At 45.6% G+C, this 24,524-nt stretch overlaps 1 protein-coding gene across 10 annotated transcripts in view; it reads right to left on the bottom strand.

The window, feature by feature from the left end:
• The window catches only part of SIPA1L2 (signal induced proliferation associated 1 like 2), a 233,150-nt gene that overhangs the window by 190,016 nt on the left and 18,610 nt on the right, over nucleotides 1-24,524 (bottom strand). Inside the window, exon 1 of one of the 10 annotated variants that reach the window (XM_065922301.1) lies at nucleotides 2,658-2,710. The exons of the other annotated variants lie outside the window; for them this stretch is intronic. The gene's annotated coding sequence lies outside the window, so the exon portion shown is untranslated. Of the gene's footprint in view, nucleotides 1-2,657; nucleotides 2,711-24,524 lie in introns of those variants that run through there. 10 annotated transcript variants of the gene reach the window in all.

The following is a 24,524-nucleotide window of genomic DNA, read 5'->3' as shown; positions in this document are numbered from 1 at the left end:
CAAAAAATTATAAAGTGCTCTTCTCAACCAGGTTTCTTTCATTTCAGAAAATGGTTACTTCTCATAAAACTGGTATTTACATTAATAAGCAGTTGGTTTATTATTTTTTAAATTTAATAATGATCTTTTAAAATATCTTGGATTTTATTTCTAACAGAATAAATACCAAAAGATATTTGTTACATACATAAAAGCTCCTTAAAGCCCTCAATAATTTTTAAGAGTATAAAAAGATTCTAAGACTAAAACATTAAAAAAAAAAAAAAATTTAGGACTTCCCTGGTGGTATAGTAGATAAGAATCCGTCTGCCAGTGTGAGGGACACAGGTTCTATCCGTGGTCCAGAAAGATTCCACATGCCTCGAAGCAACTAGGCCTGTCTGTCACAACTTCTGAGCCCACCCTCGAGAGCCCACGAGCCACCTCTACTGAAGCCCACTCGCCCAGAGCCTGAGTTCTGTACTAAGAGAAGGCCCAGCATTGAGAAGCCCGCACAGTGCAGTGAAGAGGAGTCCCCAGTCGCCGCAGCTAGAGAAGGCCTGCACATAGCAAAGCAGACCCAGCGCAACCAAAAATAAACACTTTTTAAAAATTTCTTTAAAAAAATAAATAAATAAAAGTAACTTTTAGATGGCAACTCACACAAGAAAACAAAGTTGAGAAAAAAATGTACTTGCTTTCTTTAAAGCAAGTAAACTAACATTTCTTAATCATCAGAGAATAATGCAAAAAACAGCAGTTCCACTTTACTCATTTAGCCAAATAACACACTTATTGAGGCTTCTCTTTAGGGACAGACAAATGGTTAAAGTATTTAAATATTTGGGTCTCTGGTAATCTCCTACAAATTTCCCAAATGACTAGTCTTGTCTGACAATACAGCACACTGCATGTAAATTCACCCAATTAGCTCACTGACACTTGTACATTCTCCTAAATTCACCAGCATTCACTGCACTGTCTTTTGCCACCACAGGCTGAGAGACTTCTTGATGAATTATTGATTTTCTGCCAATTAATTACCATAGTAAGATTCAGTTAGGCTAATCTCTGTAGAAAAAAATTTTTTCCAGTCCCAAGTTGCTTGTATCCGTTAGCATCTGTTGAAGAATCAAAACAATAACTGGAAATCTAAGGATGAAATAGATACTGAATCCTAAAAATACCCTTGATATAACTAACAAATAACTCAGTTGTCAGACACTTAATTGGGCAAAGAACCTATTTTCCACTGGATTTCAGACTTGGCTGTTTTTCACTTAGATCTTTTCTCAGTTCTCTGACAATTCAACGTCACTATGGGATCTTAGAATGAATCCGTTGTACTAAACTCAGCCCAAGACTATAAGCATGTGCCTATGTTTTCACTGGTAAAAGTGGGATGCTTTAAGTCCGTGAGGATGAACAAAGAACATTCATTATCTTAGGAAAGCATGGCTTCCCTGGTGGATCAATGGTAAAGAATCCTCCTGCCAATGTAGGAGATTGGGGTTGGGTCTCTGGTGGGGACCGGGAAGATACTCTGGAGAAGGAAATGGCAACCCACTCCAGTATCTTGCCTGGAGAATCCCACGGACAGAGGAGCCTAATGGGATCCAGTCCATGGAGTCACAAAGAGTCGGACACAACTGAGCGACTACACACGCACACAGGAGAGCATTCTTGAAATAATACTCCCACAGCTAAGTGGACACTCTTGCAGCAGCTCAAGACTCACTACTTTAGGACTGAGAACCTCAAGCAATACAGTAAGGTCATCATTGCACAAGCAGAGGCTTCCTCTGAAGGTCTCTATAGCCCACGTAGAGCATCTGCAATCCAGGGATGCCAGCCCCGTGCATGCCTGGAACATCATCTCTCCACCCCCTCACGCCAAGGCAACAAGGTCCCCTGACACTTTATGGGACCACACAGTGGGACAAGATGCCGTCCTCGTGGCCCTACACTCTCCCACCCCCTATCTCAGGGGTTCGATCAGGCCTGCTACTCACAGCCCCAACAATTTATCTCAAGAATGCCCATCGTGGCTCTTCTCAAGTTCTCTAAAATGTGGCTATCACCAGTTTGAGCCGTGAGATTCCATAAGGCTCGATTTACTTTTGTGCCCAACAGGAGGGTGGAGGAAGTAAATGATTTAAGCCACAGTTCAAAACCTGAAGAAAGAGAAAGAAGAAGGAAAAGAAATACAACTCAGCGAAAGCATCAATATCAACGAAACTGCAAGGGGGAGAGGGACATTTTGAGTTCATACACATTCTTTTCTAGAAAGAGGAAGGCATAGAGAAAAAACACAATGGACTTGATGTCAGATGCTAATGCAGAGGCCAGCCCTACCAACTTCCTGAAAAGGAGCCTGGCTCCCCGAAGCTGGAAGGGTTTGGCCCAGGTCACAGAAGTTGTCACACACAAGGTCATGGCTGCCTTCCCTCGTACACATGCACCATCGAAAAAGAGGAAAACCTCTCTTCCAACTAACAGCATACCCAAGTCACAAACAGCAAATTCATTACCAGGCACTAGAGGAAGCAGAGTAGAGAGAGAAGCAAGCCCTGAAAGAGAGAACTGAAATGCATCATTTAAACCACAACAGTACAAACAGGGCCAGCTGTGCTCTGTACAGCTCTCCTCAATACAGTTCACAAACAAGAGGGACTAACCCTTGAACAAGCCGAAAGTCTACTTAAAGGCAAAGTCGGTGAGTCAGAACATGGTACTTAAAGGACTGGGGCTGTTTTCAGAGATGGCGGCAGACTGGTCTCCATCTCTCCTGGACGTGCTGGCCCCTCCAGTGTCCTGTGTGAAGGTTTCAGCCCAAATGGGAAGGATGAGAAAAGAGCCAAGGGCATTTGACTGGAAAGACTTAGTAAAACAAAAATGAGTAACGCTGCCTATTACAAAAATACTACACACGTGATTCTCTGCTTCCCTGACCAAACTGGAAAATAATTCAACTGTTTACATTTCAGGGAGGTGGTTTAAAAAAAAACAAGGAAAAAAGAAGAGCTGAAATTTTCCACGCTGGTGAGCATGGGGCTGGACTCAGTCCTAAGCAAGGGGACAAGCTGGCCCTGCGCTGCCTGTCACCTTTCTCCACCCCAGGTCTGCCCGGGCGCAGGGGACCAGGGGGACGGGGTGGGGGCCGGGGGCTCCCACTGGCCCAGACAGGACAGCAGGCTTTGCAGGGACCTGCCACGAAGGCGCTCCCAGGGCGCAAGGCTGCGGCTGCCTCCAGCTGGGTCTCCAGACAGACACCAGCTTAACCTTTAACCTGGCCCTGCCTGGCTGTCTGGCACCTCTGCCTTTTGGCCTTAAGCCGTCTCAGTGCAGTTTATACACTGGCGTGGCTCTCCCTCAGTCTTCGAGTCTCCTTAAGAGAGGCCACAACAGGACTAAGTCTAAGAAAGTCAAAAAGGGATGGTCCCTGATAGACATGAGATGAACAAATGCTTCAGGGTCCTTGCACCAAGACTCCAAGCTGAGCAGGTAGTCAGTGATGGAGGTGATTTTCATTTAAACTACCAATGGGCCTGGACTACAAATCTAAATGATCCTTACTCCAGAGGATCCAAAGTCACAGGAGAATTTCATTTACTAGAATATATTAAGTGAGACTCTTCTTTAAGAAAATAGACACAGTTGAAATGGTAACAGCTGAGGTCTCCAAGTCTCGCCTGCCGGGAGCAGCCACTTCCATGGGTGCTTCTAGAAGAGGGACATCCTCCTAATTCAGTGGACTAATCAGTGCTGGAAAGTGGCCACCAGAATCAGGGGGAAAAGATGACGTGATTATCTATTTCCACTAACTTACTGCAAATAAACCAGCAGAGAAAGAGAAGGAAAAGAAGTAAAATTATCAATTCTTAGACACAGACGTGCACACACACTCTTAGAGGCTGTCTGATAGCAAGAGAATATTTAGCACAGACATTTGCAGACACTTACTGTCTGAATTAAAATGGGAAGCTGCAGAGATGGAAGTCGGTGAATAATTAGCAGTGAAGACAATCTGACTCTGCTCTCTGCCAGATACAATTACTTTCGCTCCATCTCAGGGAGGTAAAGCTGAAAGGGACCACCTGCCACTTGTTTTCCAAAACAATTGTGGGCCACCTAAAATGCTCACATCTAAAAAATAAGTCATATTCTATAATAAATCAAGACTGCTGATCTTAAATCAAAATAGCCTTTGGTTTATATGTGAAAGTAAAACAAAAGCTGGTTTAGCAAGCTGTCTCGGCACTTCTGGCCCTATGGCATCAGCAGACTAAGAAAAACTTCCTGAATCATCAAAGAAAAGAATGTTTATTGTTGACCGAAAAATTGGTCAGTTGATAAGTCTTCAAGAATTTAGGGAAAAAATGTTCTTTTCCAGAACCTTTCCAACTATTCCTTAAAGAACCTTAGGAAACTAGCAACAACTAATTTCTGATATAAAATAAAAATGAGCACTAATATTTCAAACTTGAGTTTATCCTTTCTGTATGTTCTGAGAAAAAGAAGGAAAAAAAACTGAAATGAAAATGCCTCTCTCCTTAAATCATGTATTTTGGACTTCTCTGTTGTTTTACAACTAGAAAAACAGAAGAGGAGACAAAGACAGTTACAGGTAAAATAAGTTCCTTGTAATTTTTTTAAGATTTTTTTTTATGTGGACCATTTTTAAGTTGAACCTGTTATAATATTGTCTCTGTTTTATACTTTGGACTTTTGGCTGTGATGCATGTGGATCTTAGCTCCCTGATCAGGGATCAAACCTACATCCTCTGCTTCAGAAGGCAAAGTCTTAACCACTGGACCACCAGGAAAGATCCAGCTCCTTTTAATTCTTAACATCAAGAGACTTTCAGTTTCTTGAAGACTTCAGACTTTCAGGATAGTGGCCCAATCCTAGGGCTGAACTTACACAGGTAAATCTAAATTGACTTCGGAAAATCAGACACCAGTTCCAAAATGACTCTGAAGACGTGTTTTCTCTGGGGCTACTTAGATGATCACATTTCATCCCACACACTCATAACAAATACAAAAACATCTTGCTTAAGAAAAACAAGGTGACAGCTTTCTAAAAAGTTCAAAATCAAACATTCCACCCTCTCACCAAGATGTCTGTAAAATGTCACGCTGAATTATCTGGTCAAACTCCCAAATGACAGTCAAGAAATGCAAGTCTGCTTAATGACAGCAGTAATGATGGGCTGAATACACCAGGTCCTTGCTGTGGCCTGAGCCAGGCTACGCATTCAGCCTATGGCTAAAACGTCAGTCCTCCTTTTGAGATATTCTGAGCATCAGCAGGACATTAACTAGGGGGGTTCTTTTCAAGGTCTGACTCACAGACTACATTACAGTTTTGTAAAAAGTAGCTCTGTAAACTAAGGAATTCTGAAATCACTCTTGGGAAAGATTTACTATCTCCAGGGTGCTTTTCATAAAGTGATCTCTTATGGTTTCACTAAACTGGTCAGAGAGAAACGTTCCAAACTGTCTATAAAATGTTTCTAGGCATCTTGAAAGTTAGCAGAGTGGCAAGAATTTTCCAACAAGTTGTCAAAATAAAAAGAAAAGATAGAAATTCTCAGCCAAACAGAGAACAACATAAAGATATCCCACTAAAGGGGGAAAAAAAAAAAAAAAAAAACCTCCTCCCTGTGAAATAAGTAATATTCAGAGCTAGAAGGATGAGCTTTTGAAAACCCGACTTTTAGCAAGCAAGTATCTGGACCACCTGACCCAAGGGGTGTCTTCTCTCTGTGGACACATCAAGGGCAGAGACCCCGCCTAGGCAGGCATGTCGAGCTCACGGGAATGGTCAGCACCAGCGCACACAGGGAAACTCAGGCCCCTTTGGCAACCCCGTTCAGCTGCTGCTGACTGACCCTCTGCCCAAGGGCGGGGCCTCTGACCTCCGGCCCCAGTCTCCCATCAAGCACCAGGCTGGTTCCAGTCCCATTATTTCTCAACACCCCACTCCCCTTTGGTTTTCCAACCCCTTCACTCCATCGCCCCCTCCCACAACCTCCCAGTATCTACACAAAAAGCGAGTGTAAAACACGAACCAAAGGAGACGCAAAAGGAAATCATAGCTAGAGCCCAAAGCAGCAAAGTCCAAGAAGTGGGCCACAGGGGGAAAGGGAATGAATAAAACTGAGTAGCTGGTCTCAGAAGAGCATGAAAACACACGAAGCTGAGTGCGGGAGCTGGTGTCCAAGATCACGGATCAAGGGAGATGCTGGCTAGCACTCGGGGGGCCGGCGCAGGGGTTCCCACGGCAGCCCCACGCTGAGCTCCGTGGCCACACATCCCAACAGCTCTGTCTGGAGACGGTGCAGTATAACTAACTGTTGCTCCCCAAATTCCATCCTCAGCCTCCTCCTGGAAGAACTGCCTTGGATCAGGGCCGAAGGGAGAGGAGTTCAATTCCCCGTTTCCCACCTTTGCTCTAAACAGTCACCCCTCACACCATGGGGTGCAGGTTCAAGGAAGTCCCCTGCCCAGGATACCCAAATCCATGGATGCTCAAGGCTCTCCCAGACAGTGCTCTGCACCCACGGAGCCCCACAGGCACAGAGCCCACAGACATCAAGACCACTGTTCAACAGCTCCAGTTCCTCCCAGGCTGACGACCTTAAATGCCCTCAACCACCTCAGTTTAATAAGCGCCCTCTTTTTATTTTCACCACATTGCACAGCATGTGGGATCATAGTTCCCAGACCAGGGACTGAACCCGAGGCCCCTGCTTAGCAGACTGATCCGTTAATCAAGGGTCCTTAACCACTGGGCCATCAGGCCAGTCCCAAATAAGCTCTCTCTTAGAGCTAGTCAGAGTGCCTCCTGAAGTTACCTAATACCATTTAACTTTTAGAAAAGCTTCCAGTCTGAAAACCAGGCAGAGAGGCAGTAAGCCAGGATGTTCAGAGCAGACAGCGCCCAGAGCTCCCTCAGGCAGTCCTGGGGCAGTGTGGCCCTCAGGGCCAGGACAGGGTTCACCCCGTTTAATCAGAGTCTCTGGGGCGCGGCCTGGGCATCCCACTCATGATTCCAGTGTGCGGCCAAGGGCGGTCTCATGAAAGAAACATGAGCAAAGCCCAGCTCCGACCTGAAAGCAACAGGTTCCTGCTGGACACTCACTGTCCATCACTGAGTCACCTCACTGGCCACTGTTCGCTTCGCATAAATCCACCCTGCTGGTGGAAATCACTGCTTGACTGGCCAGGGAGGGGTCAGGCTGGGTCTCAGGGTCGTTTCTGGCCACAGTCCCTTTCATTCATACAAAGAATACTATCTCCCTTGCATTTAATTTCCAGAGAGCACAAAGCCTTGGGGCAGCAAAAGACTTACTCTAATCAACTGCCTAAGAACATTAAACCATCAAAGAGAAAAATGTCCAAGTCTGGGTCCCTAAGCACAACTGAAGATGGAGTGAAAAGTTTCAACCTGAAACAACTGCCCTCCACCCCCACCCCCTACCCCCACCCCCCGCCCCCCACCGCGTGGAGGAGCAGGGCCCAAGGACAGGCAGAGGTCAGGAGCACACCACTCTTTGTGCTCAACCGTCACTGCTGCCAGAGGGCGGATCCTGGCTCTTTTCAGCTGTCACCTTTCTCATAAGGGGAGAGGGTGGGTGGCCGGACACTCTCCTGCAAGCTAACTAACCTCATTCACTCCAACTCAAGCTGGGCTTGAGCTTTCCGGAGTAATCTATTGTGTGCTCCCACCACAATAGGGGTTGGCAGAATCCTGACTTTCAGATACACTGTCTAAAGTAAGTTTTCCATGAGGGGCTGGGGGATGGGGAGGGACTATGTTCATATATATTTCCATCCATTGGACTAGAGTCTGTGTAGAACGACCTTTCCCCTGCTCAATTAACATGCTCTCAAAATAAAAGAGGAACATCTGACTTTCAGAGACATTTGAAATTTGAGTTGTATTCTTTTTAAAAATGCAAAGGAAAACTCCTAGTTTCATTATGAATGGATCCACAAATACTAGCAACCTCAGCACCGACTCAGTCAGTGTAAATGTGCACACTGCCTTCCATGGGGGCTGCACATTCCACTATCTGCAAGTTTCACTGCTGCTTTTACAACTGCTCTGATTCCCTAATGATGCTCAGAGAGGGCTACTTGTGTGAAGAAAAGTTATTTATAACACCAGGTTAAGCTGGGGGTGGGGGTGAGGGAGGTGCCCGCACACAGAGGAAGCGGGGGAGAAAAGCCAGAAAGGTCTTCCTTAACACCCACCAGATTCCAGTCAGTCAAGGAGTGAGTCTGGAAACAGACCCACTCAAGCTCCATTCAGACAAGCCCAGAACACGGCGCCATGTTCTGAGTTCACCTCTGTCTGTCTTACTCACCTGTCTTCCCTAATGACAGAGCACCAAACATAAACAGCGTTCTTGGGAACAGTCTTCCCAAGACTGTTGGGAAGTCTCATGGCTCCAGGAAAACTGTCCCACGTGTTTACTATGTGAAATGAACTCTATATTTCTGCAGCCGCTGCTGCATGGTTTGCTAAAAGTAACTCAAAGTCGGCACTGGAGCAAAGCAGAGTACAGCTGGGTCCCAAATGGCAAATCAGGAAGGACCTCAACATCGTTCTTTGGTCACTGAACTTATTCGTGCGAACAGGAAACATTTAAAATTGGTCCCAGAAAAACAAACTGTTAAAGCATTGCTTGTTGGTCTTCCTTGGTGGTTGAATGGTTAAGAATCTGCGAGCAAATACAGGGGACACAGGTTCGATCCCTGGTCTGGGAAGATCTCAGATGCTGAGGAGCAACTAAGTCCGTGCACCTAGAACTCCCACCCTACGAGAGAAGCCTCTCCAACCAGAGAAAGCCCGCACACAGCAACGAAGACCCGGCACAGCCAAAACTAAATAAATAAAAAACATTGCTGTTTCACCTTTTTGGGGTCAACTAATGTATTCTAAAGTAGCTATGTTCATACGGAGAAAGGGAATGCTGCTTGACTATTTGACTTCAACAAACACCTATGAAACAAAGCCTATCTGTTTGGAAAAACACGATATTAAAGAGCTTCCCCGGTGGCTCAGATGGTAAAAACCTGCCTGCAATGCAGGAGACCTGGGTTCGATCCCTGGGCCAGGAAGATCCCCTGGAGAAGAGAATGGCTACCTACCCCAGTATTCTTGCCTGGAGAATCCCATGGACAGAGGAGCCTGGTGGGCTACAGTCCATGGGGTTATAAAGAGTAGGACACAACTCAGAGCCTAACATTTTCTTTCAAGATATTAAAACAATCGCTAGAGGGAAGGAGAGTTTGGAAGGAGCCTACTGTTAGTGAGGAGGGCATCGTCCACATGGCTCTGGAATTCTTTCCTCCTGAGACGGAGCAGCTGATCAGATGGGGCACCCCAGGTGGGCCCCATGCTCTGTGGGGACATGGCCTAACCCTGAGACTCTCTCAGCAGAACCCCAAGCTGAGCCCTCCAACTTAACCTCCACCAGTGACAAACGGGTATTTTGGCCTGTACTATTACTTTGTGTATAGCTCCCAATTCCATCAAAGCCTGGGCGGGAGAAGAGGGCGCTACTTACTGTCTGTCAGAGACCCTGACATCTGTGAATGTGTGACAGCAGCGATTCCATTTTCCAAAAGGACACTGCGATCTAGCATTCTTGAGCCTTGGAACACAGCTAAAATTAACATGTGGTATCTATAAACACACACATCCCTCCATCAGGGGAGCTGAATTTGCATCACGGTTGGTTTATTTGCAAGTTGGCTGTTAAAATATATTAGAAAAGGTTACAATTTTAAAGAAACACTTATATCCTCATTCATTCCACAAACCTGACTGTTAGGTCTAAGAACTGTGCTGAAAACCAGGCCAGTAAGGCGGTCAGCTGGTCTCTGGCCCCCAGAGCCTGCAGGCTGCCTGGGAAGAGAGGCAAGCCCCAGGCAGGCACAGTGAGCTGCAGTTATGTGCCAGGTGAGGAAGACGAGAACACGTGGTGAGGGCAGGACTGAGTCCAAAGCCAGGAAGGGGGTCAGAAAAGCATGGTCAGAAAAGCGTGGTCAGCACTGGTCTCACTGGAGAACTGAAGGATGAGCAGAGATGAGCAAGCAAGCACAGACTGAAAAGTCAGGGAAGTGGCCACCCCCAGGGAGAAGCACTGCAGGACGAAGGCTCTGGGTGAGAAGGTGCAAGTATGGAGGATGGATTCAGCAGAAGCTAGGCAACAACAGCCTCTGGGTTGGCCCGGAGGGGTCTGGACTTCAGGATTTGATCTGGGAGTCAAAAGAATTCAGGATACCGGTACAGCCATCCAGGCAAGAGAGATAACCTCTTGACTTTGTAGTAGCAGTGAAGACTTTAGAAATTTCAGAGGAGAACCCCAAATTGAATTCCTTCTAGACAGGCTAAATCTGGGGTATCTGAAAGAAAACTTTTGTAAGGCAAATAAACACCTCATTTCACAAAACTGTTCTCTGCAATAAGATCTTCACATCTCTATTTTCTTGGGTTTGTTTTTTTATTTTTTTTTTAGTGGACCACTTTTAAAGTTTTTTATTGATTTGTTGCAGTACTGTTTCTGTTTCATGTTTGGGTTTTTTGGAGACATGTGGGATGTGGGATGTTTTTTGGAGACATGTAGGATCTTAGCTCCCAACCAGGGAGTGAACCCGCATCCCCTGCAGAGAAAGGTCAAATCCTAACCACTGGAAGCACAGGGAAGTCCCCTCCATTTTCTTGAAGCCAGACACATTGCCTATGCACTGCCACCGGTCCTGAAATTGACAAGGCTTTCTGATCGCTGCACCTTCATCCTCAGTCTGGCCCTGAACTCCCAACTGTCCTTTCCTGGCTCTCAAAGGGTAAGGGACCTGTTGTTCCTCTGTGCCACTGTCCCATTAAAAGACAACTTGTGCCCAACTCAAAGACACCTGTTGTTCTTTGGTTCATCCAAAAGGCATCAGTAGAGACTGGTGAGCCAGACTCAGAGAGGAACCAGGACAACCAGCCTTCAGAAGCATCTCAACTCTGAAACTGTCCCTGACCTCTTGGGATGGAGGTGGTCAGTGTGATGCATTCTGTAAAACAAGTTTATTCTCTGGCTAGAAGGTGGTCCCTGAGTTACGTGACATGCCCACCCCAAATAAAAGACTTCTCAGCCTTGGGATTTTTAGCCTGCTCATTTAAATTTAATTCAACAGTTGCTGACTGGGCAATTTCCTGGATGACCTGAAATCTATCAGACCCTGTAACATCACTTCACAGAACAAACAAGGGGTACAAGCTGTCCGCTGGGTGAACAGCACAAGGTCACAGGCTTTACTACCTGGATTGCAACAGAAAGCTGGGGGGTAGGGGTTCCAGACGTGGATTACAGATCCATTGTTTATAAATTACCCAGGGAGCTGCAGTTGGTCACCTGGAGCACAGCAGGCTGCAGAGTTATCTACTCTGCCAAAGCCAGTAACAGCTCCACGTTCCATGGTGGACCTCATCCAATGGCTGTTTCCTGACACCTTGTATCTCCCACGAACTGCACCACTTGGCAGGAGGATTCAGGACAACAGAATTGCAGACAGTTTTTCAGCAAAGCTCTGCCAAGAATTCTGGCCAAGGGCAAACTTTTACCTGTTGCCGGAAGTTGCATCACCTTCTGTACCCTGAATGAATGCATGCGTGCTCAGTTGTGTCAGACCTGTTGCGACCCCTTGGACTGTAGCCCACCAGGCTCCTATGTCTGTGGGATTCTCCAGGCAAGAATACTGGAGTGGGTTGCCATTTCCTCCTTCAGGGGATAGTCCCAATCCAGGGATCGAACCTGAGTCTCCTGCATTGCAGGCAGATTCTTTACCCATTGAGACCCAGGGAAGCCCCTCTGTACGTTATAGATCACAACGTGCTAGCAGGTCGGGGGGACCCACAATCCATGGTGTGCGTCCCTGGGTGCCCACTCTGAGTGGCTCACTAACAAGAAGCAGCCTTGATGGCTTCTTCTCTGGTAAGGGTGGCTGCTCTGATCCCTTTGGGCCCTAGGATTAACCCCCCCTGGACTCCCAGCAAGCAGATCCAGGTAAAACAGCTTCCTGTGTGCAAGGCCTAAGTGTCCCAGGAAAACGAATGTCACCACATGCACCAAGGCTGGAGGGAGGCCACAGCACAATCTCAGCAGGCTCTGCAGAAATGCACCACCAAAACGTCCTCCCCAAACCATGCAGTAATCCCATCTTTACGTTGGCATCTCCTGTCTGAGATAAGAAGCACCTTCCTAAAGGTACGTTAGATGCATTGGATGAAAAATCTAACAACAAACTGCACTAGGAATTAGAAAGCAAACGCTTGGGCTTTGCTTGCATCTGTGCAAGGCTCTTGCCAGAACAATGGCAGTAATCCAGGCCAGAGTTTATCGCCTCTCTTGGCCTCAACTGGCTCTGAAAGCAAAACAATAATCCCTCATCAGCCTTGCCAGGGATGCGGAGAACTTTCAGCTCAGCTCTGGAAGGAGCTATAAGCAGGACAGCCACTATGAGTCTCCAGTGTCGCTTATGGCTATTCCCCACCTCAAGAAAAAGCAACGTCTCTTTGCCTATCTGTGCGGTGCTGTATTAAACAGAATTAGAAGGCACAATCTGGAAACAAAAAGCATACAATTAACTTTACCCTCCCTAATAAGGTAGGGCCAAAATCAACATGCCCTTTTATTTTCAATCAGGCATTTCTAACGTATTCTGGTTGCTTTGTGCTTGTAAGGGCAAGACCGCCTCATCCTGGCACACGCCCGACCCCCGGTGAGGTGGAAGCTGTGAGTGGGAAGGGTGAGGGGGTGAGTCGCTAGGATGACGGCATCAAACTCTCGCTGCCTGAAACTGACTTTTTCTTTTTCTCTGTTGCCTGGGGGGGTGTGTTTATACAATTTCCTAAAAGAGATGACAATCTATGTTAACGAGAGAGACTGCTGGACTACACGGCCAAGCAGCAAGCAGAGGCTGGTCCTGAGCCCCTGCTGGTGCCAGAACAGGAGGCCCAGGGTCACAGCAGGAAGGAACAGAAGCCTCAGGACACTCCACAGCCCTGCAGCCAGCCGGAGGGAACACGATCATCCTCCCAGGCCTCTCAGGCTGGTTATGTAACGTTCCACAGAATCGTGCAGGCCTCTATAAACACAGTTGTTTTCCACGACAAAAATACTTCCATTCCTCCCTGAGCATAAGGCAAGGAACCTGCTTCTTGCGGCTGGCGGTGGCCGAGACAAACCCACAGGGAGGGAGAGGGCTTCAGCTGCGGTCCCCTGCAGCGCTGCTAAGGAAAACAGCGGAGCCCCGGGCAGGCCAGAGCCAGTGAAAATGGGATTCACCCACATCTGAACACCAGGCTGCCCTGCCGAAGCCAGGCATGATGGAGACCAGCCTGTCCCATGGCTGTGGTCCTCCAAGCAAGGCACAAAGCCCCAAGGGCCCCAAAGACTCTCAGGAGTCCACGTGCAAAGTTCAAGGAGGAGTTTGAAGGGGGATTTAAGGAATCAATTTCCATATCTCCACCTGCCAATGAAAGGACACTCCTATCTTCCCAACAGCTCCCCTCTCACTGAAATCTTACCCTGATGCATTGTTCCAAAGTTCGGAAACCTCTGAGACACCAAACAAAGGGGGTAATTCAAAATAATGATTATCAGGGAGTCTCTTTAATGATTAACCACAACTGCTTGAACTCAGAAAGGTTCCCAACTTTATGCCTAAGCATTTTTCTGCTAGGAGCAAAATTTGGCCCATTTGGAGATGCTCTGGATTCAGAGGAAAAAAAAAAAATGAGAAGAGTAGGTTAACGATACGAATTCTCTTAAGAATACCTGGAATTTTTTCCCAAAATGTCAAACTGTTCAAGCCAAGCTAGAGATATAGCACAGATAACAAACATACTTGAAGTACATACAACTGGCTAATCACCTACATAAGGTGGTTAAAAATCAAAATGCAAAAATTCTTTCAAGTCATACTTCCAAAGATTTATCCCAACTAAGTCAATTCTCATATTATTTTCATCTTATTTGATGTTTAATATTTTCTACTTCTTGTTCACAAAAATTAATCATTTGAACCTGTGATTTTTAAAAAAGGTCGGAAAGCAACTTAAAATGTAAGTTGACATTACTTACATAAAATGTAAGACACACATGCACTCCCATGGGAAGGAGTACACAGTTTATAAAAGATTATTTCAGAAGGTACACAGACAAAAGCATTGGAAGATGGTGCCCTAGAGACACCCCTCAAATGAGGGGGTCAGGGCAGCAAACACAGGTTGCAGGGCAGTGGGGAAATGTCACTTCCAGAAAAAGACGATGAGCCTGTAAGTCTGAAGGAGATGAAGGGGGGTATTACAAGCAGAGAGGGATGAGGCAAGGGAGAGAAGCAGGGGTCTCTGAGCTTGGAGGGCAGGTCAGGGCGGAGCGGGGTAGTGGGCAGTGAAGGACTCACACGCCGTGCTGAGGGTCACAGACCACATGTCAATATCCAACAGAAGCTTTCAGGCAGGAGCGTGTCGTAACTGACTCGCTGCTTCTACAAAGCAAGCACTGGGCGACCATAAGAAGGATGAGATGGAGAGGGTGAGAACTCCCAACAGAGAGGTCAGTTGCTGGGCAGTGATGTCCAAGAGAACCGTCCACCAGCTGGACAGTGACGTCCAGCACAGCGGGGAGTGTCCTGCGGTGCGCTCCAGTATGGCAGCCACCAGCCACACGCGGCTCCCCAGCAGCTGACATACGGCTCGTGAGGCTGGGGAGCTGAGTTTCCACTTTCAACTTTAACTACTTTCAATGTAAACGGGGACATGTGACTAGTGAGTGCCATACCGGACACAGAGGCTAAGGAGCTCCTTCTAAGAAGAAAAATCTGTCCAGAAGTAAGGCAGGAGCAGGGGAGGTGAAAGAGATTCAAGGAGTATTTCTGAAGCAGAAGACGATGGTGACCCACTGGACTGAGTGGCGTGAGGACTGAGCTAAAGAGGACAGCAAGGCTGGTCTAACCAGAAGACCAGGCTGGTGCTGACAGCAGAGTACTGGGAAGAAGAGAGTGTACAAAGGGTTTATGGGGAAGATAAAAGCTCCAGAATGGGCTCATCTACTTTGAAATGTATCAAGATTCTCCAGGGAAGATGGCAAGAAGGTTGCAAGAGAAAGGTCAGACAGGTAAGTCTGTAGAGGTCTCTATCACAGACCCAGAGGACTCCCAACACTTCAAAGGTACCGAGGGCAGGCGAGCGCATGGATGGCAGAGGGAAAATGGCCAGACGCACCCAGAGGAGCAAGGCGAGAAAGGGGTGCCAAGGAAGCTGAGGGGAGGAAGATGAAGGTGTTCCAACACGTGGGGGTGTCCCCCGGGGTCAAGCAGCGGAAGCACACAGGACAGGCCTGAGGGCAAGCTGGGGCTTCTCGCGAGGCCGGGAGCTGCAGTGTGGGGGAGGACAGACGCTGGATGGGAAGGACCCGAGGGATGGGAGCACTCGTGCACGCCAGGAGCGCGGCCAGGCCCTGGCACTGCCGTCATGGGGTCACAGGGGAGGTCACAGTGACATCCAGATGCACCTGGGGCCCTCAGGCCCCACCCTAACACCAGCTACAAGACTCTTATCAGCGTAACTTCCTTTTCTAGGTCCTAACAGGAACATTCAGAAAGGTAGGTAGCTACCTGTTTCCGACTAAGTAATAGGGTATCCAGCAAAAGACACCTTTGAAATCCAGGAAGTTAAGTGACCAGGAAGTTTAACAGGAATGAACATGAAACTCCATCCACAAAATGTCTCTGGTCATCCTATACCTGTCAGCTACCTACTCTCTCTTTACATCTGATGAATGCAACTCCTCAAGCTAGCTGACTTGACTCCATACAGGGATTAATTCAGCCAGCAGAAGAACACAGCGCACAATGCTTCCTCAGCCAAGTTCAAGATTCTTCAAAGGACTCCAGAAGGCTGTTCGGCTTGAGGGAACCTCCCCCACAAGATTCCAGCCAAGTTTCTTCCAATCAGCTTTGTCTCCAACCCTCCAATCACTCGCGCATGCTAAGTCATTTCAGTTGTGTCTGACTCTTTGAGACCCTATGGGCTGCAGCCCCCCAGGCTCCTCTGTCCATGGGATTCTCCAGGCAGGAACACTGGAGTGCGTTGCCATGCCCTCCTCCAGCGGCTTCCCAACCTAGGGCTCGAACCCAATCACTCATAAAAGGAATACTAATCCTTGAAGAGATCCTTGATTTGGGGGGTTTTGGCTTAAGCTGGCAGGCAGTAGTATCTGTTTCCTCACCAGAACGTCCTCTCCTGTGCCTTTAGCATGCCCACACATGAGGTAGGTGCCTCAGCTCACGCTAGGTGCTCAGTAATGCCAATGAGGAACAGTGACTTGAAGTCACTGGGCACCCACCATGTGCCAGGCAAAACACTTGCACAAGCATCCTCAGCGATGCCAAAACCAGCTTTCACAACAGGCCACGTTCCACCACATTTAGAGACATGGTGGTCCAGTGGTCAAGACTCCACACTCCCAACACAAGCGGCACAGGTTCAATTCCTGGTCAGGGAACTAAGAGGCCACATGCCAAGGCCATGGTCAAAAATTTAAAAAAAAATTAAAAAAAAAAAATTAAGAGATGTGCAAACCAAGTTGCAACTCACCAAGGTGGTAGCGAACTCTGATTCAAACTCAGGGTTGCCACAGCGCCCAAACCACCGTGGTAGGTACTCAACAGACAGGCTGAATAAAGGTGCACCACACTTCACACTCATCCCACTGAGATTACACTGATTTTCAAAACACAATTTCAGAAACTACAATTTAAAAAAAACTTAGATATAGGATCTCTGATTCTCTACTAATCCATCGCCTCCCCTACACACACACACACGCACGCACGCATGCACGCACGTACTGACTGTTCTCAGGGCCAGAGACGGTCACTGCGTTCTGACCCCTGGGGAGGGCTGTCCCAGACACAGCATGTTCAGACCACACATCTGTGCCACAGACGTGGGATGCTCACAAGTGAAATAAATTCAAGGGCACTAACACTGCACGCATTTCAGAGGCATCTTTCATAACAGCACGAGAATGGACTTCATAATTGATTAATACTCTTCATCGACAATCATTACAATTTGATAGATACTAAAAGCTGACTCCAAGAGCTGCTATTCAAGCATAATTCCTAAATCATGCTCTCATAAGTCATGTAGACTAATTCACAGAGAGACAATTAGCCTTTGACACTGCACTTAATTTAATAAGTCATTTCAGAATTTTAATAGGAGCACTAACAGGCATGAAAGAAGAATGAACTATTTTTTTTGAGACCTTATAACTTACAAATTAGCTAATTTTTATTTTTAATGTAAATGTCAAAAAGCATGGTATCAAAGGGCCAGTAATTACTAACATAATGCCAAAAAAGACATGAATGTTATCTGAGTCAAGGTATCACTACTCTCAAAAATAGGCAAAGAGCTTTTTTAAAATTTATTTATGTTTAACTGAAGGATGATTGTTTTACAATATTGTGTTGGTTTCTGCCACACATCAACGTGAATCAGTCCAGGTGTACTTATAGCCCCTTCCTCCTGAGCCTCCCTCCCAAAAATAGGCAGAGTATGAATGGTATTTTTAAAGTAAACACCAAACTCTCTAACTTAATTCTTAATAACAACAACTGAGGAAAATGTCTCCACGGTCATGGAAAGATAGCTGTGAGAACTAAATAAAATAATATACATAAATGGAAGTAATTCAGTGCCATATGAATAAATTACATTATTAATATTAAAAAGTAAATTCCCTGAATGAATTTAATGCCTTTAAAGTGTACATATTTTTTCCTATGCAACAAGTTTAAATGAAAGAAGGCAGTCAAAGGATTTAAACAAATCTAATGCTTAAACTCTAAAATACAAGATCAAATAATTTTCAAAGGACATCTACCTACATGATACTCAACTTAGATTAAAAATGCCTTTATGGTAAAGAACATGTACTGAAAACATATTTATTAGACATAAAAGTATCTAATAAATGTTTGCTAATTACTTGTCATGAAAACTTCTGTTAGACACAACTCAAAAACACAAATCAAAAATATTACATAATAAAATAAAACCAAATTTACATATTAAGCCAAAAAAACTATACAGAAACATACTAGTAGTTTTGAAGGACACATATCTGTCAGAGAGCTTCCCACACAGCTCAGTCAGTAAAGAATCTATCATCAATGCAGAAGACCACCCGCAATGCAGGAGACCTGGGTTCAATCCATGGATCAGGAAGATCCCCTGGAGAAGGTAATGACAACCCACTCCAGTATTCTTCTCTGGAAAATTCCATGGACAGAGAAGCCTGGCGGGTTACAGTCCATGGGGTCACAAGAGTCAGACACAACTGAGCAACTAAACCACCACCACCATTTACCTGTCTCCATAATTCAAATATTTTAATAGTATGTTTTTCCTGTTATAAAATTAGTATGTTCATTTTAGAAAAGACTGGGGAAAAAAGGCAAAAAAGAAAAAATGATAATTAGACATGACACAATCATAATAACCACTGTAAATTTTTTAATGTATCCTATTCTGTTAATGCATATGCATACTTAATTTTCCTGTGAAATGGGGATCTATTATATATACTGCCTAGCAATAAATTTTTTCATTTAATATTCTATGCACATTTTCCCATGTCATTAAGCGGCCTTATAAAACAAGCTATTTAATTGATTTAAATTACTTGATCATATGGAGAATCATAATTTAATGTCTTACTGCCAATATTTTTTCAGTTTCTCACGCTGTAGCTAATACTAAATGAGCATCTTTCTACATAAGTCTTTTAGAGCAACGGTGATTATGTCATTGGGGTAAATTCCCCACCTCAAATCCCCACACAGTTACTAACCTCCTACTTCACTAAAAACTGCACAGAGCTTGGCCTTAGCAGCCTGGAGTGACTGGAATACAGAGGAAACCTACATGGTCCCTTTTCCCCTCTGGCCTGTTAACATCTGACCCACAGCCCTGGAGGAGCAGCTTTGTTTGAAGTCTTCCAGCACAGGTGCAGGGTTACCTGGGAATGTTTCCATTTCCATCTCCCACCCAGACCCCACCTTTCATCTCCGGAGGGGAACAGACAGGGAATCTCAGGTCCAGCCTCTCACAAGGGGACAAAGGTCCAGCAAGAGGGGCGCAGAGGACAGACCACCTGGAGCAGGTACGAAAGACTGAAATATCAGAAAACAAACAAGTGGGCTGTGCACTGCTCTCGGTATCATCTCTCTTGTCCTACCCTCTTAACACAACCTCAGCCAATTATATATGATCCACCTCTTACTTAAAACATTATCTTTGCATTTGGGTACTGTCAGATGACTCAAGTTAATAAAGGTTTTCGGTACTTGCTGCACATTTGTATCCCCATGCACATATCGCAAACACGAGGAGGTCCATGTGCAGTTAGGGGTTGACCAGCACTCCTGGTGAGACAAGCCCTCGAGCCAGAAATACCCATTAAGTACCAGGCAGGCCAGCCTGGCCAGAGGCACTATGACGTCCCTCTGCCCTACCTTCATTTCCCAGCACAAAAGAACTCTTCCAGGACTTCCCTGCTTCAGTTAACAATCTGCCTACCGGTGCAAGGGACACGGATTTAACCCCTGGTCGGGGAAGATCCCATATGCCATAGGAAAACTAAGCCTGTGCACCACAACTACTGAAGTCCATATGTTCCAGACTCCACGCTCCGCAACGAGAGAAGCCACTACAACGAGAAGCCCTTGCACTGCAATGACGGGTAGCCCCCACTCACCGCAACCAGAGAAAGCCCACTGCAGCAATGCAGACACAGTGCAGCCACAGCTAAATATTTTTTTAAAATTAAAAAAAATTTTTTTAATTAAAAAAAAAAGAACTCTTCCAAAGATCATCCTATCCACCAACTACTCCCTCACTACACACCTGTCTTCATGAAGTCAGATGTTACCTAATGCTATTCCCCCACTTTTAAGAAGAGGCGGCTGATTTTAAAGTGACCCCTTCTGTAATGGCTTGTATTCCACAATTTAACTTCGCTTCTCTGAAAGCTAACTCAGGGTAATGACCCACGTCAGCTACCTTCGGTGCAGTTTGGAAGCTGTTGGACTGGTATGGTGAGACTCATGACTAATCATGACCATTACGCGTATTAGGGCTGTGATATTTTATAGTTAGTTGTCAAGTGTGACATAAACGTACACAAAATCCAGAATCCGTTTTGTTCACCAAAAGACAAACGAACCATACGTTTACAGAATAAACTGGCCACCAGTGACAGATTCAATGATAAATTGTGGAATACATAATTTGATTACTTTTTGCATAAAAGTTTAAAGTGAATATACTGAATTTACTGAAAGTGCTTTAAAATCTCTTCTTTCATTTCTATCAACGCAAAAATGCATGTCTTCCATGAGAGGGTCTCTCTATAACCAGTGTTATTAAAACAAAACAGAGGGCTTCCCTAGTGGTCTAGAGGTTAAGAATCCACCTGCCAATACAAGGGACACAGGTTCAATCCCCGGTTGGGGAAAACTTCACGGGCCAGAGCAGCACCCGCCACAACTACTAAGCCTCACTCTAGAGCCCACACGACACAACCACTGAAGCCGGGGCACCCAGAGCCTGCCTCTGTGGCAGGAGACGCCACGCAATGAGAGGCCCATGCAGTGCAGCTAAAGAACGTCCACGCGCAGCAAGGAAGCCCCAGTGTAGCCAGAAATAAATAAATCAATCTTTTTTTCTTAAAGCAGAAACTATTTAGATATATATTATCTCCTGCAAATAGTATGTCATCAATCTGACTCTGACTAGATAAATTAATAAGCAAGAAATAGGCAAGCCCACTTACCACATCACAACCTTAAATTCTAATACGAGTGGCATCTGTTTGAAATTAATTGCACTTACCATGGGAAACTGCTCCTTTTTGCATTACTTTTGTTTGGTCATAGTTACAGAACAAGAAAATGTGGCATGTGTAATTGTGACTCATCATTTTAATCCCCTAATGCTCAGTTTCAAGTGAATGAACTGCACAATTCTTTAAATGCCTTTCTTTCTTCCTACATGTACTGTGATCGCATTCATAGGAGTGTCATTTTCTGGGTTAAGTCTAAGGACTATGAAAAATGACAGGAGGGAGAGAGATTTGCTTATATCTACAGATTTTTTAAAATGAAATACATGAGAAATTCTACTGAGTTTAATGAACAATAAAATATATATAAGCTCTCTGGGGTCTGCCTTCAAACCTCACAAACAGACACAACGCCACACACAACACTGACAAGGACCAACGCTGGCAACTGGACGGACGCCAGGTCCCAGGATCAGCTCAGGGCTCAGGCCCCCTCCGCATGGGAGCCCCCCACCTCCAACACCAGTCTCCACAAGCCTGAGCTCAACACACCACTAAGGCAAGTGTCTGATAAAAGCAGAATAAAGTGCATACATAAAGGGAAATTAAGGCAATACAACTGGGGGAAGCACCTCTGTCGAGAAAGCAACTTTGACTCACACTTCTAAAAGGAGTTTTTAAAAAAGCTATATGAGCTAACAAATAAGACCCAAACGCAGAGGGCCAAGGATGCTCTCTGACCTTCAGCTTAAACTTCAGCTGAGAAGCTGAGTGAGCAGGATGGCAAGCAGGACTTTCCCAATGAACTTGACAAGGTCTCTATTCCAAAAGGTATTATGCTGAAAATATAGCATTTTTGTAAGACTCTTCATACTAGATTTTCTTCAAAGGCATGCTGATCAAGGCTTCAGAAGTCCCAGATCAGAGGCAAAAAGCAAAGTTACAGGTGGTCTCTAGCAGTCATCCACTCCTCCAATGGAGTCAAGGGGGATGACCTCTAGGTGTAACAAGGGTCTATACGTTCTCCAAAGGCACCAAATATAGACCTGTCTTCCAACAATTCGGGAAATTACATGTAATCTAAACATTCAGAGATGACACGATTGGGATCATGAGCAAGCCTAGCCTTGCACTGTCCATAGAAATACAGAGTGAGCCTAATGTGTAACCAAGTTTAAACTTTTACTAATTTTGAAGTAAATTAAAAGATCAAATTGATTTTAATAATATATTCATTTTAACCTAATACATCCAAAATTTTAACAAGTCATCAAATGCTAAGAAATTAGTAAGATTTAAAAACAGTTTAAATAAAATAAAAAATAAACATTCAGAAGAAAGCAACAAGGACTTAAAACTGTGAACAAAATCAAGATACTACTTTAGAGACAATATTAGAAGGATCTGAACACCTCCAAATGAAGTTATACTTTGAGAACAGAAAAGACATAATGGCAAAAGAAGTTCTTGATGGGGATCAAATTAGTTAATTTCCAGTAACGGTGTACTGAACAGGACCTTTCAGGTGCCGTGTGCCTGTTCAGACCACAGCAGCTGAACACCAGGAGCCCAGGATGCTTTTGGACACAGCAATGTTAAGAATTGTCCCCACGGTTCAAAGCAGGGCATGACAGGTCTTTATTTTGAGTCCAAAGATAACAGAAGAAACTAAGTGGGAGGTGGTAGGTTAAAAAAAAAGAAACCACTTCTGTGAGAATTATTAGGATATTTACAATTTTGGAGGCATCTTCTCCCACTCTTCCCATGAAACACATAACCCCTGAGACACCAGCACCCTCTCCAGAAGCATTCCCTTTTCCTTCAAACCATTCTACCTTCAAATTAAACTCACTTAATATATGAGATACAGGCCCACACTCCCTGCAGGGGCTGCCAAATACTTCGTGCAACAGTGCAGGCTGAAAAAAATGAAGGATTTGAGTGGACGGAATAGTGACTTATAAGAGCAAAGGCTGATGCAAATGTTTACCCATTAACTGAAAGTCAAAGTGCACACATTTTGGAGGCATGTCAGGTTTAGCCAGATGCCAATAAATCACCAGGCTAGTTTTCCTCCCTTACACAGGAGTTTAATATTTCATTTAAGAGAGAGACACTGTCCCGTCCTCTGAAGTTATATACACTTGATCTAGCTGATTAGGCTCCACATGGGGCTCTTTTGTTCACTACAAATAAAAAGATGTTAAAAACAACCCCAAACTTGCCACAGTGCAAGCTGCAAACACACCATCTGCAGCTGCTCAGCCACAGCTACTGCCCCCAAAGCCAGTGAAAGGCTTGAGGAGCGCTCCTCTTCGCTCCAAGTTATCCTCAGCAGCTGTGTTCTCATCGCTCGGGAGGTTCCCTGATTCCTTCCACGCTTAAGTTGTTGGCAAAAACTAGCAAACTCAGCACAAGCCATCTGCACCGCAGCCTGAACAGACAGCAGCCAGTGAAAGGAAACCAAGGCGACTCCCAGATTGTCAAGAGGCCCTGATGTTCCTGCTGAAAGAAAAACCGCTCAGCCTCTCCAGCCTTAAAAAAGTCAAGCATCATTTATTTCAACCAGGAGTTTCACTTCTCCCCTTTTCATTGGTTACTGGAAAATGACGAAGGCAATTCTATCACTCAGATTGTCATTCAAGAACATGAACGCTCCAACCTCCAGGAAAAATACAGAAGTGTGAATAAACTCAAAGCTGGCTGCAGTCCCTGAACTTCTCACGGTCCCAGCACATTACAGGTGTCATCAGGTGACCGCATGGAAGGAAAAGCTATGTCTGGTACCCCCAGGATCACTCTGCACATCCTTGGAAACCCACAGGATGGCTAGAGAACACAGAAGTCAAAGCCCATGCAGGGTGGCCACTCCCCACCATCACCACCCTTGGCACCCAGGGGGCAGTGACCTTGGTCCCTGGAGTCCAGACAGACTCACATCTGCTCCCCTGGGTCCCTCAGGCTGCCAATCCCATCAATCAGATTATCACTTGAAGAGCCTTTCAAGGTGCTCGCAAAGAGTCTACTTAACATTTTAGGGGAAAGCAGTGTGATGTTAAGGCCTCCCTGGTGGCTCAGACGGTAAAGAATCTGTCTGCAATATAGCAGACCCAGGTTCAATCCCTGGGTTGGGAAGATTCCCCCAGAGAAGGGAATGGCTACCCACTCCAGTATTCTTGCCTGGAGAATTCCTTGGACAGAGGAGCCTGGAGCAATGCAGTCCATGGGGTCTCAAAGAGTTGGGACACGACTGAGCAAGCAACTAACACGTGCGCACACACACAGTGTGATGTTAGCTCCTTAGAAGAGGGGGAATCACAAGCACAACCTCCTCCTTAGGCTTCACCCGAGACCCCAACAACACCTCCTCTCTGAGTTGGAGAGGCCCCAGGACCCCATGGCATTGCCTTCTGAATGACACACGAGCCAGAGCCCCTGCACTCGCTGGGGAGGTTTCTGCTCCCCAGAAACCCTCTGGCTCCTGAATAAATGATTACCAGGGTTCCATTCATCAAGTGTCTCTTAAGCCTTCTATTATGAGATTGAATTTTAAACGGGGAACTGGGTCCTTTATCACATTCCCTAATCTATGTCCCCAGGAACATTTCTTTCCAGTTA

Source organism: Muntiacus reevesi, chromosome 2 (assembly GCF_963930625.1).
Source record: "Muntiacus reevesi chromosome 2, mMunRee1.1, whole genome shotgun sequence".
NCBI classification, from domain to species: domain Eukaryota; kingdom Metazoa; phylum Chordata; class Mammalia; order Artiodactyla; family Cervidae; genus Muntiacus; species Muntiacus reevesi.
The sequence above is the reverse complement of the archived record's forward strand: the minus strand, read 5'-3'. Positions and strand labels throughout refer to the sequence as shown.